Below are 14977 nucleotides of genomic sequence, written 5' to 3'. Positions count from 1 at the left end.
ATACGAAATTTTTCGGTACACTTTTGAATGCATTTTTTTCTGGACAAATTTTTGACCGAATTTAGCTTAAATACTTATAAAATACTAATTAAAAGTGATTTCATCTCGATTGATCAATAAATAAAAATGTACCTCGATTATTATTACCATTTTCAAAATCGACGTTTCTCGACCAGAAAAGCACATTTTGAGTTTTTTTTCACTATTTTCAAATATAATCACTGAAACCATTATTTTTGTCCTTTTTGCTTTAATTCAAGCAAATATAACAATTTCATTCAAAAAACTGTTAAAATTCAATTTTCAGTAAAAAATCGCTGTCACGGATTTTGCATCTTGAAGAAAAAAACATGCGATTTTTTCGGTACACTTTTGATTGCATTTTTTTCTGGACAAATTTTTGACCGAATTCAGCTTAATTATCTATAAAATACTCATTAAAAGTGACTTCATCTCGATTGATCAATAAATAAAAATGTACCTCGATTATTAGTACCATTTTCAAAATCGACGTTTCTCGGCCAGAGAAGCATATTTTGAGTCTTTCTTTACTATTTTCTAATATAACCAATGAAACCATTATTTTTGTACTTTTTGCTTTAATTCATGCAAATGTAACGATATTCATTCAAAAAACTGTTAAAATTCAATATTCAATAAGAAATCGTTGTCACGGATTTTGTATCTTGAAGAAAAAAAACATGCGATTTTTTCGGTACATTTTTGAATGCATTTTTTTCTGGACAAATTTTTGACCGAATTCAGCTTAATTACCTATAAAATACTCATTAAAAGTGACTTCATCTCGATTGATCAATAAATAAAAATGTACCTCGATTTTTAATATTATTTCCAAAATCGACGTTTCACCGCCAGAGAAGCATATTTTGAGTCTTTCTTCACTATTTTCAAATATAACCACTGAAACCATTATATTTGTACTTTTTGCTTTAATTCAAGCAAATATAACGATATTCATTCAAAAAACTGTTAAAATTCAATTTTCAATAAGAAAGCGTCGTCATGGATTTTTTATCTTGAAAAAAAAATCAAACGATTTTTTCGGTACACTTTTGAATGCATTTTTTTCTGGACAAATTTTTGACCGAATTCAGCTTAAATACTTATATAATACTCATTAAAAGTGATTTCATCTCGATTGATCAATAAATAAAAATGTACCTCGATTATTAGTACCATTTTCAAAATCGACGTTTCTCGACCAGAAAAGCATATTTTGAGTCTTTCTTTACTATTTTCTAATATAACCAATGAAACCATTATTTTTGTACTTTTTGCTTTAATTCATGCAAATGTAACGATATTCATTCAAAAAACTGTTAAAATTCAATATTCAATAAGAAATCGTTGTCACGGATTTTGTATCTTGAAGAAAAAAAACATGCGATTTTTTCCTTACATTTTTGAATGCATTTTTTTCTGGACAAATTTTTGACCGAATTTAGCTTAAATACTTATAAAATACTCATTAAAAGTGATTTCATCTCGATTGATCAATAAATAAAAATGTACCTCGATTATTAGTACCATTTTCAAAATCGACGTTTCTCGACCAGAAAAGCACATTTTGAGTTTTTTTTCACTATTTTCAAATATAATCACTGAAACCATTATTTTTGTACTTTTTGCTTTAATTCAAGCAAATATAACAATTTTCATTCAAAAAACTGTTAAAATTCAATTTTCAGTAAAAAATCGCTGTCACGGATTTTACATCTTGAAGAAAAAAAACATGCGATTTTTTCGGTACACTTTTGATTGCATTTTTTTCTGGACAAATTTTTGACCGAATTCAGCTTAATTACCTATAAAATACTCATTAAAAGTGACATCATCTCGATTGATCAATAAATAAAAATGTACCTCGATTATTAATACCATTTTCAAAATCGACGTTTCACGGCCAGAGAAGCATATTTTGAGTATTTCTTCACTATTTTCAAATATAACCACTGAAACCATTATATTTGTACTTTTTGCTTTAATTCATGCAAATGTAACGATATTCATTCAAAAAACTGTTAAAATTCAATATTCAATAAGAAATCGTTGTCATGGATTTTGTATCTTGAAGAAAAAAAACATGCGATTTTTTCGGTACATTTTTGAATGCATTTTTTTCTGGACAAATTTTTGACCGAATTTAGCTTAATTACCTATAAAATACTCATTTAAAGTGACTTCATCTCGATTGATCAATAAATAAAAATGTACCTCGATTTTTAATATTATTTCCAAAATCGATGTTTCTCGGCCAGAGAAGCATATTTTGAGTCTTTCTTTACTATTTTCAAATAAAACCACTGAAACCATTATATTTGTACTTTTTGCTTTAATTCAAGCAAATATAACGATATTCATTCAAAAAACTGTTAAAATTCAATTTTCAATAAGAAAGCGTCGTCATGGATTTTTTATCTTGAAAAAAAAAATCAAACGATTTTTTCGGTACACTTTTGAATGCATTTTTTTCTGGACAAATTTTTGACCGAATTCAGCTTAAATACTTATATAATACTCATTAAAAGTGATTTCATCTCGATTGATCAATAAATAAAAATGTACCTCGATTATTAGTACCATTTTCAAAATCGACGTTTCTCGACCAGAAAAGCACATTTTGAGTTTTTTTCACTATTTTCAAATATAATCACTGAAACCATTATTTTTGTACTTTTTGCTTTAATTCAATCAAATATAACAATATTCATTCAAAAAACTGTTAAAATTCAATTTTCAGTAAAAAATCGCTGTCACGGATTTTGCATCTTGAAGAAAAAAACATGCGATTTTTTCGGTACACTTTTGATTGCATTTTTTTCTGGACAAATTTTTGACCGAATTCAGCTTAATTACCTATAAAATACTCATTAAAAGTGACTTCATCTCGATTGATCAATAAATAAAAATGTACCTCGATTATTAGTACCATTTTCAAAATCGACGTTTCTCGGCCAGAGAAGCATATTTTGAGTCTTTCTTTACTATTTTCTAATATAACCAATGAAACCATTATTTTTGTACTTTTTGCTTTAATTCATGCAAATGTAACGATATTCATTCAAAAAACTGTTAAAATTCAATATTCAATAAGAAATCGTTGTCACGGATTTTGTATCTTGAAGAAAAAAAACATGCGATTTTTTCCTTACATTTTTGAATGCATTTTTTTCTGGACAAATTTTTGACCGAATTTAGCTTAAATACTTATAAAATACTCATTAAAAGTGATTTCATCTCGATTGATCAATAAATAAAAATGTACCTCGATTATTAGTACCATTTTCAAAATCGACGTTTCTCGACCAGAAAAGCACATTTTGAGTTTTTTTTCACTATTTTCAAATATAATCACTGAAACCATTATTTTTGTACTTTTTGCTTTAATTCAAGCAAATATAACAATATTCATTCAAAAAACTGTTAAAATTCATTTTTCAGTAAAAAATCGCTGTCACGGATTTTACATCTTGAAGAAAAAAAACATGCGATTTTTTCGGTACACTTTTGATTGCATTTTTTTCTGGACAAATTTTTGACCGAATTCAGCTTAATTACCTATAAAATACTCATTAAAAGTGACATCATCTCGATTGATCAATAAATAAAAATGTACCTCGATTATTAATACCATTTTCAAAATCGATGTTTCTCGGCCAGAGAAGCATATTTTGAGTCTTTCTTTACTATTTTCAAATATAACCACTGAAACCATTATATTTGTACTTTTTGCTTTAATTCAAGCAAATATAACGAAATTCATTCAAAAAACTGTTAAAATTCAATTTTCAATAAGAAAGCGTCGTCATGGATTTTTTATCTTGAAAAAAAAAATCATACGATTTTTTCGGTACATTTTTGAATGCATTTTTTTCTGGACAAATTTTTGACCGAATTTAGCTTAATTATCTATAAAATACTCATTTAAAGTGACTTCATCTCGATTGATCAATAAATAAAAATGTACCTCGATTTTTAATATTATTTCCAAAATCGATGTTTCTCGGCCAGAGAAGCATATTTTGAGTCTTTCTTTACTATTTTCAAATAAAACCACTGAAACCATTATATTTGTACTTTTTGCTTTAATTCAAGCAAATATAACGATATTCATTCAAAAAACTGTTAAAATTCAATTTTCAATAAGAAAGCGTCGTCATGGATTTTTTATATTGAAAAAAAAATCATACGAAATTTTTCGGTACACTTTTGAATGCATTTTTTTCTGGACAAATTTTTGACCGAATTTAGCTTAAATACTTATAAAATACTAATTAAAAGTGATTTCATCTCGATTGATCAATAAATAAAAATGTACCTCGATTATTATTACCATTTTCAAAATCGACGTTTCTCGACCAGAAAAGCACATTTTGAGTTTTTTTTCACTATTTTCAAATATAATCACTGAAACCATTATTTTTGTCCTTTTTGCTTTAATTCAAGCAAATATAACAATTTCATTCAAAAAACTGTTAAAATTCAATTTTCAGTAAAAAATCGCTGTCACGGATTTTGCATCTTGAAGAAAAAAACATGCGATTTTTTCGGTACACTTTTGATTGCATTTTTTTCTGGACAAATTTTTGACCGAATTCAGCTTAATTATCTATAAAATACTCATTAAAAGTGACTTCATCTCGATTGATCAATAAATAAAAATGTACCTCGATTATTAGTACCATTTTCAAAATCGACGTTTCTCGGCCAGAGAAGCATATTTTGAGTCTTTCTTTACTATTTTCTAATATAACCAATGAAACCATTATTTTTGTACTTTTTGCTTTAATTCATGCAAATGTAACGATATTCATTCAAAAAACTGTTAAAATTCAATATTCAATAAGAAATCGTTGTCACGGATTTTGTATCTTGAAGAAAAAAAACATGCGATTTTTTCGGTACATTTTTGAATGCATTTTTTTCTGGACAAATTTTTGACCGAATTCAGCTTAATTACCTATAAAATACTCATTAAAAGTGACTTCATCTCGATTGATCAATAAATAAAAATGTACCTCGATTTTTAATATTATTTCCAAAATCGACGTTTCACCGCCAGAGAAGCATATTTTGAGTCTTTCTTCACTATTTTCAAATATAACCACTGAAACCATTATATTTGTACTTTTTGCTTTAATTCAAGCAAATATAACGATATTCATTCAAAAAACTGTTAAAATTCAATTTTCAATAAGAAAGCGTCGTCATGGATTTTTTATCTTGAAAAAAAAATCAAACGATTTTTTCGGTACACTTTTGAATGCATTTTTTTCTGGACAAATTTTTGACCGAATTCAGCTTAAATACTTATATAATACTCATTAAAAGTGATTTCATCTCGATTGATCAATAAATAAAAATGTACCTCGATTATTAGTACCATTTTCAAAATCGACGTTTCTCGACCAGAAAAGCATATTTTGAGTCTTTCTTTACTATTTTCTAATATAACCAATGAAACCATTATTTTTGTACTTTTTGCTTTAATTCATGCAAATGTAACGATATTCATTCAAAAAACTGTTAAAATTCAATATTCAATAAGAAATCGTTGTCACGGATTTTGTATCTTGAAGAAAAAAAACATGCGATTTTTTCCTTACATTTTTGAATGCATTTTTTTCTGGACAAATTTTTGACCGAATTTAGCTTAAATACTTATAAAATACTCATTAAAAGTGATTTCATCTCGATTGATCAATAAATAAAAATGTACCTCGATTATTAGTACCATTTTCAAAATCGACGTTTCTCGACCAGAAAAGCACATTTTGAGTTTTTTTTCACTATTTTCAAATATAATCACTGAAACCATTATTTTTGTACTTTTTGCTTTAATTCAAGCAAATATAACAATTTTCATTCAAAAAACTGTTAAAATTCAATTTTCAGTAAAAAATCGCTGTCACGGATTTTACATCTTGAAGAAAAAAAACATGCGATTTTTTCGGTACACTTTTGATTGCATTTTTTTCTGGACAAATTTTTGACCGAATTCAGCTTAATTACCTATAAAATACTCATTAAAAGTGACATCATCTCGATTGATCAATAAATAAAAATGTACCTCGATTATTAATACCATTTTCAAAATCGACGTTTCACGGCCAGAGAAGCATATTTTGAGTATTTCTTCACTATTTTCAAATATAACCACTGAAACCATTATATTTGTACATTTTGCTTTAATTCATGCAAATGTAACGATATTCATTCAAAAAACTGTTAAAATTCAATATTCAATAAGAAATCGTTGTCATGGATTTTGTATCTTGAAGAAAAAAAACATGCGATTTTTTCGGTACATTTTTGAATGCATTTTTTTCTGGACAAATTTTTGACCGAATTTAGCTTAATTACCTATAAAATACTCATTTAAAGTGACTTCATCTCGATTGATCAATAAATAAAAATGTACCTCGATTTTTAATATTATTTCCAAAATCGATGTTTCTCGGCCAGAGAAGCATATTTTGAGTCTTTCTTTACTATTTTCAAATAAAACCACTGAAACCATTATATTTGTACTTTTTGCTTTAATTCAAGCAAATATAACGATATTCATTCAAAAAACTGTTAAAATTCAATTTTCAATAAGAAAGCGTCGTCATGGATTTTTTATCTTGAAAAAAAAAATCAAACGATTTTTTCGGTACACTTTTGAATGCATTTTTTTCTGGACAAATTTTTGACCGAATTCAGCTTAAATACTTATATAATACTCATTAAAAGTGATTTCATCTCGATTGATCAATAAATAAAAATGTACCTCGATTATTAGTACCATTTTCAAAATCGACGTTTCTCGACCAGAAAAGCACATTTTGAGTTTTTTTCACTATTTTCAAATATAATCACTGAAACCATTATTTTTGTACTTTTTGCTTTAATTCAATCAAATATAACAATATTCATTCAAAAAACTGTTAAAATTCAATTTTCAGTAAAAAATCGCTGTCACGGATTTTGCATCTTGAAGAAAAAAACATGCGATTTTTTCGGTACACTTTTGATTGCATTTTTTTCTGGACAAATTTTTGACCGAATTCAGCTTAATTACCTATAAAATACTCATTAAAAGTGACTTCATCTCGATTGATCAATAAATAAAAATGTACCTCGATTTTTAATATTATTTCCAAAATCGATGTTTCTCGGCCAGAGAAGCATATTTTGAGTCTTTCTTTACTATTTTCAAATAAAACCACTGAAACCATTATATTTGTACTTTTTGCTTTAATTCAAGCAAATATAACGATATTCATTCAAAAAACTGTTAAAATTCAATTTTCAATAAGAAAGCGTCGTCATGGATTTTTTATCTTGAAAAAAAAATCAAACGATTTTTTCGGTACACTTTTGAATGCATTTTTTTCTGGACAAATTTTTGACCGAATTCAGCTTAAATACTTATATAATACTCATTAAAAGTGATTTCATCTCGATTGATCAATAAATAAAAATGTACCTCGATTATTAGTACCATTTTCAAAATCGACGTTTCTCGACCAGAAAAGCACATTTTGAGTTTTTTTTCACTATTTTCAAATATAATCACTGAAACCATTATTTTTGTACTTTTTGCTTTAATTCAAGCAAATATAACAATATTCATTCAAAAAACTGTTAAAATTCAATTTTCAGTAAAAAATCGCTGTCACGGATTTTGCATCTTGAAGAAAAAAAACATGCGATTTTTTCGGTACACTTTTGATTGCATTTTTTTCTGGACAAATTTTTGACCGAATTCAGCTTAATTATCTATAAAATACTCATTAAAAGTGACTTCATCTCGATTGATCAATAAATAAAAATGTACCTCGATTATTAGTACCATTTTAAAAATCGACGTTTCTCGGCCAGAGAAGCATATTTTGAGTTTTTTTCACTTTTTTCAAATATAACCAATGAAACCATTATTTTTGTACTTTTTGCTTTAATTCAAGCAAATGTAACGATATTCATTCAAAAAACTGTTCAAATTCAATTTTCAATAAGAAATCCTTGTCACGGATTTTTTATCTTGAAGAAAAAAACATGCGATTTTTTTCGGTACATTTTTGAATGCATTTTTTTTCTGGACAAATTTTTGACCGAATTTAGCTTAATTACCTATAAAATACTCATTAAAAGTGACTTCATCTCGATTGATCAATAAATAAAAATGTACCTCGATTATTAGTACCATTTTCAAAATCGACGTTTCACGGCCAGAGAAGCATATTTTGAGTATTTCTTCACTATTTTCAAATATAACCACTGAAACCATTATATTTGTACTTTTTGCTTTAATTCAAGCAAATATAACGATATTTATTCAAAAAACTGTTAAAATTCAATTTTCAATAAGAAAGCGTCGTCATGGATTTTTTATCTTGAAAAAAAAATCATACGATTTTTTCAGTACACTTTTGAATGCATTTTTTTCTGGCAAATTTTTGACTGAATTTAGCTTAAATACTTATAAAATACTCATTAAAAGTGACTTCATCTCGATTGATCAATAAATAAAAATGTACCTCGATTATTAGTACCATTTTCAAAATCGACGTTTCTCGGGCAGAGAAGCATATTTTGAGTATTTCTTCACTATTTTCAAATATAACCACTGAAACCATTATATTTGTACTTTTTGCTTTAATTCATGCAAATGTAGCGATATTCATTCAAAAAACTGTTAAAATTCAATATTCAATAAGAAATCGTTGTCACGGATTTTGTATCTTGAAGAAAAAAAACATGCGATTTTTTCCTTACATTTTTGAATGCATTTTTTGCTGGACAAAGTTTTGACCGAATTCAGCTTAATTACCTATAAAATACTCATTAAAGGTGACTTCATCTCGATTGATCAATAAATAAAAATGTACCTCGATTATTAGTACCATTTTCAAAATCGACGTTTCTCGGCCAGAGAAGCATATTTTGAGTCTTTCTTCACTATTTTCAAATATAACCACTGAAACCATTATATTTGTACTTTTTGCTTTAATTCAAGCAAATATAACGATATTCATTCAAAAAACTGTTAAAATTCAATTTTCAGTAAAAAATCGCTGCCACGGATTTTGCATCTTTAAGAAAAAAAAACATGCGATTTTTTCGGTACACTTTTGATTGCATTTTTTTCTGGACAAATTTTTGACCGAATTCAGCTTAATTATCTATAAAATACTCATTAAAAGTGACTTCATCTCGATTGATCAATAAATAAAAATGTACCTCGATTATTAGTACAATTTTCAAAATCGACGTTTCTCGGCCAGAGAAGCATATTTTGAGTTTTTTTCACTTTTTTCAAATATAACCAATGAAACCATTATTTTTGTACTTTTTGCTTTAATTCAAGCAAATGTAACGATATTCATTCAAAAAACTGTTCAAAGTCAATTTTCAATAAGAAATCCTTGTCACGGATTTTTTATCTTGAAGAAAAAAAACATGCGATTTTTTCGGTACACTTTTGAATGCATTTTTTTCTGGACAAATTTTTGACCGAATTTAGCTTAATTACCTATAAAATACTCATTAAAAGTGACTTCATCTCGATTGATCAATAAATAAAAATGTACCTCGATTTTTAATATTATTTCCAAAATCGACGTTTCACGGCCAGAGAAGCATATTTTGAGTATTTCTTCACTATTTTCAAATATAACCACTGAAACCATTATATTTGTACTTTTTGCTTTAATTCAAGCAAATATAACAATATTCATTCAAAAAACTGTTAAAATTCAATTTTCAGTAAAAAATCGCTGTCACGGATTTTGCATCTTGAAGAAAAAAAACATGCGATTTTTTCGGTACACTTTTGATTGCATTTTTTTTCTGGACAAATTTTTGACCGAATTCAGCTTAATTACCTATAAAATACTCATTAAAAGTGACTTCATCTCGATTGATCAATAAATAAAAATGTACCTCGATTATTAGTACCATTTTCAAAATCGACGTTTCTCGTCCAGAGAAGCATATTTTGAGTCTTTCTTCACTATTTTCAAATATAACCACTGAAACCATTATATTTGTACTTTTTGCTTTAATTCAAGCAAATATAACGATATTTATTCAAAAAACTGTTAAAATTCAATTTTCAATAAGAAAGCGTCGTCATGGATTTTTTATCTTGAAAAAAAAATACGATTTTTTCGGTACACTTTTGAATGCATTTTTTTCTGGCAAATTTTTGACTGAATTTAGCTTAAATACTTATAAAATACTCATTAAAAGTGACTTCATCTCGATTGATCAATAAATAAAAATGTACCTCGATTATTAGTACCATTTTCAAAATCGACGTTTCTCGGCCAGAGAAGCATATTTTGAGTATTTCTTCACTATTTTCAAATATAACCACTGAAACCATTATATTTGTACTTTTTGCTTTAATTCATGCAAATGTAGCGATATTCATTCAAAAAACTGTTAAAATTCAATATTCAATAAGAAATCGTTGTCACGGATTTTGTATCTTGAAGAAAAAAAACATGCGATTTTTTCCTTACATTTTTGAATGCATTTTTTTCTGGACAAAGTTTTGACCGAATTTAGCTTAAATACTTATAAAATACTCATTAAAAGTGATTTCATCTCGATTGATCAATAAATAAAAATGTACCTCGATTATTAGTACCATTTTCAAAATCGACGTTTCTCGACCAGAAAAGCACATTTTGAGTTTTTTTTTCACTATTTTCAAATATAATCACTGAAACCATTATTTTTGTACTTTTTGCTTTAATTCAAGCAAATATAACAATATTCATTCAAAAAACTGTTAAAATTCAATTTTCAGTAAAAAATCGCTGTCACGGATTTTGTATCTTGAAGAAAAAAAACATGCGATTTTTTCGGTACACTTTTGATTGCATTTTTTTCTGGACAAATTTTTGACCGAATTCAGCTTAATTACCTATAAAATACTCATTAAAAGTGACTTCATCTCGATTGATCAATAAATAAAAATGTACCTCGATTATTAGTACCATTTTCAAAATCGACGTTTCTCGGCCAGAGAAGCATATTTTGAGTCTTTCTTCACTATTTTCAAATATAACCACTGAAACCATTATATTTGTACTTTTTGCTTTAATTCAAGCAAATATAACGATATTCATTCAAAAAACTGTTAAAATTCAATTTTCAGTAAAAAATCGCTGTCACGGATTTTGCATCTTGAAGAAAAAAAACATGCGATTTTTTCGGTACACTTTTGATTGCATTTTTTTCTGGACAAATTTTTGACCGAATTCAGCTTAATTACCTATAAAATACTCATTAAAAGTGACTTCATTTCGATTGATCAATAAATAAAAATGTACCTCGATTATTAGTACCATTTTCAAAATCGACGTTTCACGGCCAGAGAAGCATATTTTGAGTATTTCTTCACTATTTTCAAATATAACCACTGAAACCATTATATTTGTACTTTTTGCTTTAATTCATGCAAATGTAGCGATATTCATTCAAAAAACTGTTAAAATTCAATATTCAATAAGAAATCGTTGTCACGGAAAATATCTTTGCTTTTTTCATATCTATTGGAATTTAAAAGACAAAAAAAAGTGAAAAAGCTAACGGCACGCAGTGTTCCTAAGTGGTCTCCCTCCCAAGTACCGACTGCGCTCGACGCTGCTGAACTTCGGTGATCGGACGAGAAACGGTGTATTCAGTGTGATATGGCCGTTGCCGAGAGTGCTAGTTAATAGTTTGAATTTAATCAACCTTCATCTTTATAAATCAATAACAAAAAGAAGATATATTTGCTTTTTTCATATCTGGTGGAATTTAAAAGAGGAAACAAAAGTGAAAAAGCCAACGGCACGCAGTATTCCCAAGTACTGTATGCGTTCGACGCTGCTTAACTTCGGTGATCGGACGAGAACCGGTGTTTTCAGCGTGATATGGCCGTTGCCGAGAGTGCTAGTTAATAATTCGAATTTAAATTAAGCGAGACAAATTAACCTTCATCTTTTTAAAACAATAGAAAAAAGAAAATGTCTTTGCTTTTTTCATATCTATTGGAATTTAAAAGACCAAAAAAAAAGTGAAAAAGCTAACGGCACGCAGTGTTCTTAAGTTGTCTCCCTCCCTAGTACTGACTGCGCTCGACGCTGCTGAACTTCGGTGATCGGACGAGAAACGGTCTATTCAGCGTGATATGGCCGTTGCCGAGAGTGCTAGTTAATAATTTGAATTTAATTAACCTTCATCTTTATAAAACAATAACAAAAAGAAGATATGTTTGCTTTTTTCATATCTGGTGGAATTTATAAGAGGAAACAAAAAGGAAAAAGCCAACGGCACGCAGTGATCCCAAGTACTGACTGCGCTCGACGCAGCTTAACTTCGGTGATCGGACGAGAACCGGTGTTTTCAGCGTGATATGGCCGTTGCCGAGAGTGCTAGTTAATAATTCGAATTTACTTAACCTTCATATTTATAAAACAATAACAAAAAGATTATATGTTTGGTTTTTTCATATCTGGTGGAATTTAAAAGAGGAAACAAAAAGGAAAAAGCCAACGGCACGCAGTGTTCCCAAGTACTGACTGCGCTCGACGCTGCTTAACTTCGGTGATCGGACGAGAACCGGTGTTTTCAGCGTGATTTGGCCGTTGCCGAGAGTGCTAGTTAATAATTTGAATTTAATTAACCTTCATATTTATAAAACAATAACAAAAAAAGAAATGTTTGGTTTTTTCATATCTGGTGGAATTTAAAAGAGGAAACAAAAAGGAAAAAGCCAACGGCACGCAGTGTTCCCAAGTACTGGCTGCGCTCGACGCTGCTTAACTTCGGTGATCGGACGAGAACCGGTGTTTTCAGCGTGATATGGCCGTTGCCGAGAGTGCTAGTTAATAATTCGAATTTACTTAACCTTCATATTTATAAAACAATAACAAAAAGATTATATGTTTGGTTTTTTCATATCTGGTGGAATTTAAAAGAGGAAACAAAAAGGAAAAAGCCAACGGCACGCAGTGTTCCCAATTACTGACTGCGCTCGACGCTGCTTAACTTCGGTGATCGGACGAGAACCGGTGTTTTCAGCGTGATTTGGCCGTTGCCGAGAGTGCTAGTTAATAATTTGAATTTAATTAACCTTCATATTTATAAAACAATAACAAAAAAAGATATGTTTGGTTTTTTCATATCTGGTGGAATTTAAAAGAGGAAACAAAAAGGAAAAAGCCAACGGCACGCAGTGTTCCCAAGTACTGGCTGCGCTCGACGCTGCTTAACTTCGGTGATCGGACGAGAACCGGTGTTCTCAGCGTGAAATGGCCGTTGCCGAGAGCGCTAGTTAATAATTCGAATTTAATTTAAGTGAGACAAATTAACCTTCAGCTTTTTAAAACAATAACAAAAAGAAAATATCTTTGCTTTTTTCTTATCTATTGGAATTTAAAAGACAAATAAAAAGTGAAAAAGCTAACGGCACGCAGTGTTCCTAAGTGGTCTCCCTCCGAAGTACTGACTGCGCTCGACGCTGCTTAACTTCGGTGATCGGACGAGAAACGGTGTATTCAGCGTGATATGGCCGTTGCCGAGAGTACTAGTTAATAATTTGAATTTAATTAACCTTCATCTATATAAAACAATAACAAAAAGAAGATATGTTTGCTTTTTTAATTCAAGCAAATTTAACGATATTCATTCAAAAAACTGTTAAAATTCAATTTTCACTAAGAAAGCGTTGTCATGGATTTTTTATCTTGAAGAAAAAAACATGCGATTTTTTCGGTACACTTTTTAATGCATTTTTTTCTGGACAAATTGTTTATCGAATTCAGCTTAATTACCTATAAAATACTCATTAAAAGTGATTTCATTTTGATTGATCAATAAATAAAAATGTACCTCGATTTTTAATAACATTTTCAAAATCGACGTTTCTCGACCAGAGAAGCACATTTTGAGAATTTTTTTCACTATTTTCAAATATAACCTCTGAAACCATAGTTTTTGTACTTTTTGCTTTACTTCAAGCAAATATAACAATATTCATTCAAAAAACTGTTAAAATTCAATTTTCAATAAGAAATCGTTGTCACGGATTTTGCATCTTGAAGAAAAAAAACATGCGATTTTTTCGGTACACTTTTGATTGCATTTTTTTCTGGACAAATTTTTGACCGAATTCAGCTTAATTATCTATAAAATACTCATTAAAAGTGACTTCATCTCGATTGATCAATAAATAAAAATGTACCTCGATTTTTAATATTATTTCCAAAATCGACGTTTCACGGCCAGAGAAGCATATTTTGAGTATTTCTTCACTATTTTCAAATATAACCACTGAAACCATTATATTTGTACTTTTTGCTTTAATTCAAGCAAATATAACGATATTTATTCAAAAAACTGTTAAAATTCAATTTTCAATAAGAAAGCGTCGTCATGGATTTTTTATCTTGAAAAAAAAATCATACGATTTTTTCGGTACACTTTTGAATGCATTTTTTTCTGGCAAATTTTTGACTGAATTTAGCTTAAATACTTATAAAATACTCATTAAAAGTGACTTCATCTCGATTGATCAATAAATAAAAATGTACCTCGATTATTAGTACCATTTTCAAAATCGACGTTTCTCGACCAGAAAAGCACATTTTGAGTTTTTTTTTCACTATTTTCAAATATAACCAATGAAACCATTATTTTTGTACGTTTTGCTTTAATTCATGCAAATGTAACGATATTCATTCAAAAAACTGTTAAAATTCAATTTTCAGTAAAAAATCGCTGTCACGGATTTTGTATCTTGAAGAAAAAAAACATGCGATTTTTTCGGTACACTTTTGAATGCATTTTTTTCTGGACAAATTTTTGACCGAATTTAGCTTAATTACCTATAAAATACTCATTAAAAGTGACTTCATCTCGATTGATCAATAAATAAAAATGTACCTCGATTTTTAATAACATTTCCAAAATCGAC

At 28.6% G+C, this 14977-nt stretch overlaps 9 pseudogenes; all 9 read right to left on the bottom strand.

The window, feature by feature from the left end:
• Window positions 1–11601: 11601 nt before the first annotated feature.
• LOC149700346 (5S ribosomal RNA) lies at window positions 11602–11720 on the bottom strand (annotated as a pseudogene).
• A 122-nt stretch (window positions 11721–11842) lies between these two features.
• On the bottom strand, window positions 11843–11945 carry LOC149700345 (5S ribosomal RNA; annotated as a pseudogene).
• A 138-nt stretch (window positions 11946–12083) lies between these two features.
• On the bottom strand, window positions 12084–12202 carry LOC149700344 (5S ribosomal RNA; annotated as a pseudogene).
• A 122-nt stretch (window positions 12203–12324) lies between these two features.
• LOC149700343 (5S ribosomal RNA) lies at window positions 12325–12427 on the bottom strand (annotated as a pseudogene).
• Window positions 12428–12549: 122 nt separating this feature from the next.
• On the bottom strand, window positions 12550–12652 carry LOC149700342 (5S ribosomal RNA; annotated as a pseudogene).
• A 121-nt stretch (window positions 12653–12773) lies between these two features.
• Window positions 12774–12876, bottom strand: LOC149700341 (5S ribosomal RNA; annotated as a pseudogene).
• Window positions 12877–12998: 122 nt separating this feature from the next.
• Window positions 12999–13101, bottom strand: LOC149700340 (5S ribosomal RNA; annotated as a pseudogene).
• A 121-nt stretch (window positions 13102–13222) lies between these two features.
• On the bottom strand, window positions 13223–13325 carry LOC149700339 (5S ribosomal RNA; annotated as a pseudogene).
• A 137-nt stretch (window positions 13326–13462) lies between these two features.
• On the bottom strand, window positions 13463–13581 carry LOC149700338 (5S ribosomal RNA; annotated as a pseudogene).
• Between the last annotated feature and the right edge of the window lie 1396 nt (window positions 13582–14977).

Source organism: Phalangium opilio, unplaced genomic scaffold, assembly GCF_054372755.1.
Source record: "Phalangium opilio isolate 3A_F unplaced genomic scaffold, DU_Popi_V2 ptg000019l_1, whole genome shotgun sequence".
NCBI classification, from domain to species: domain Eukaryota; kingdom Metazoa; phylum Arthropoda; class Arachnida; order Opiliones; family Phalangiidae; genus Phalangium; species Phalangium opilio.
The sequence above is the reverse complement of the archived record's forward strand: the minus strand, read 5'-3'. Positions and strand labels throughout refer to the sequence as shown.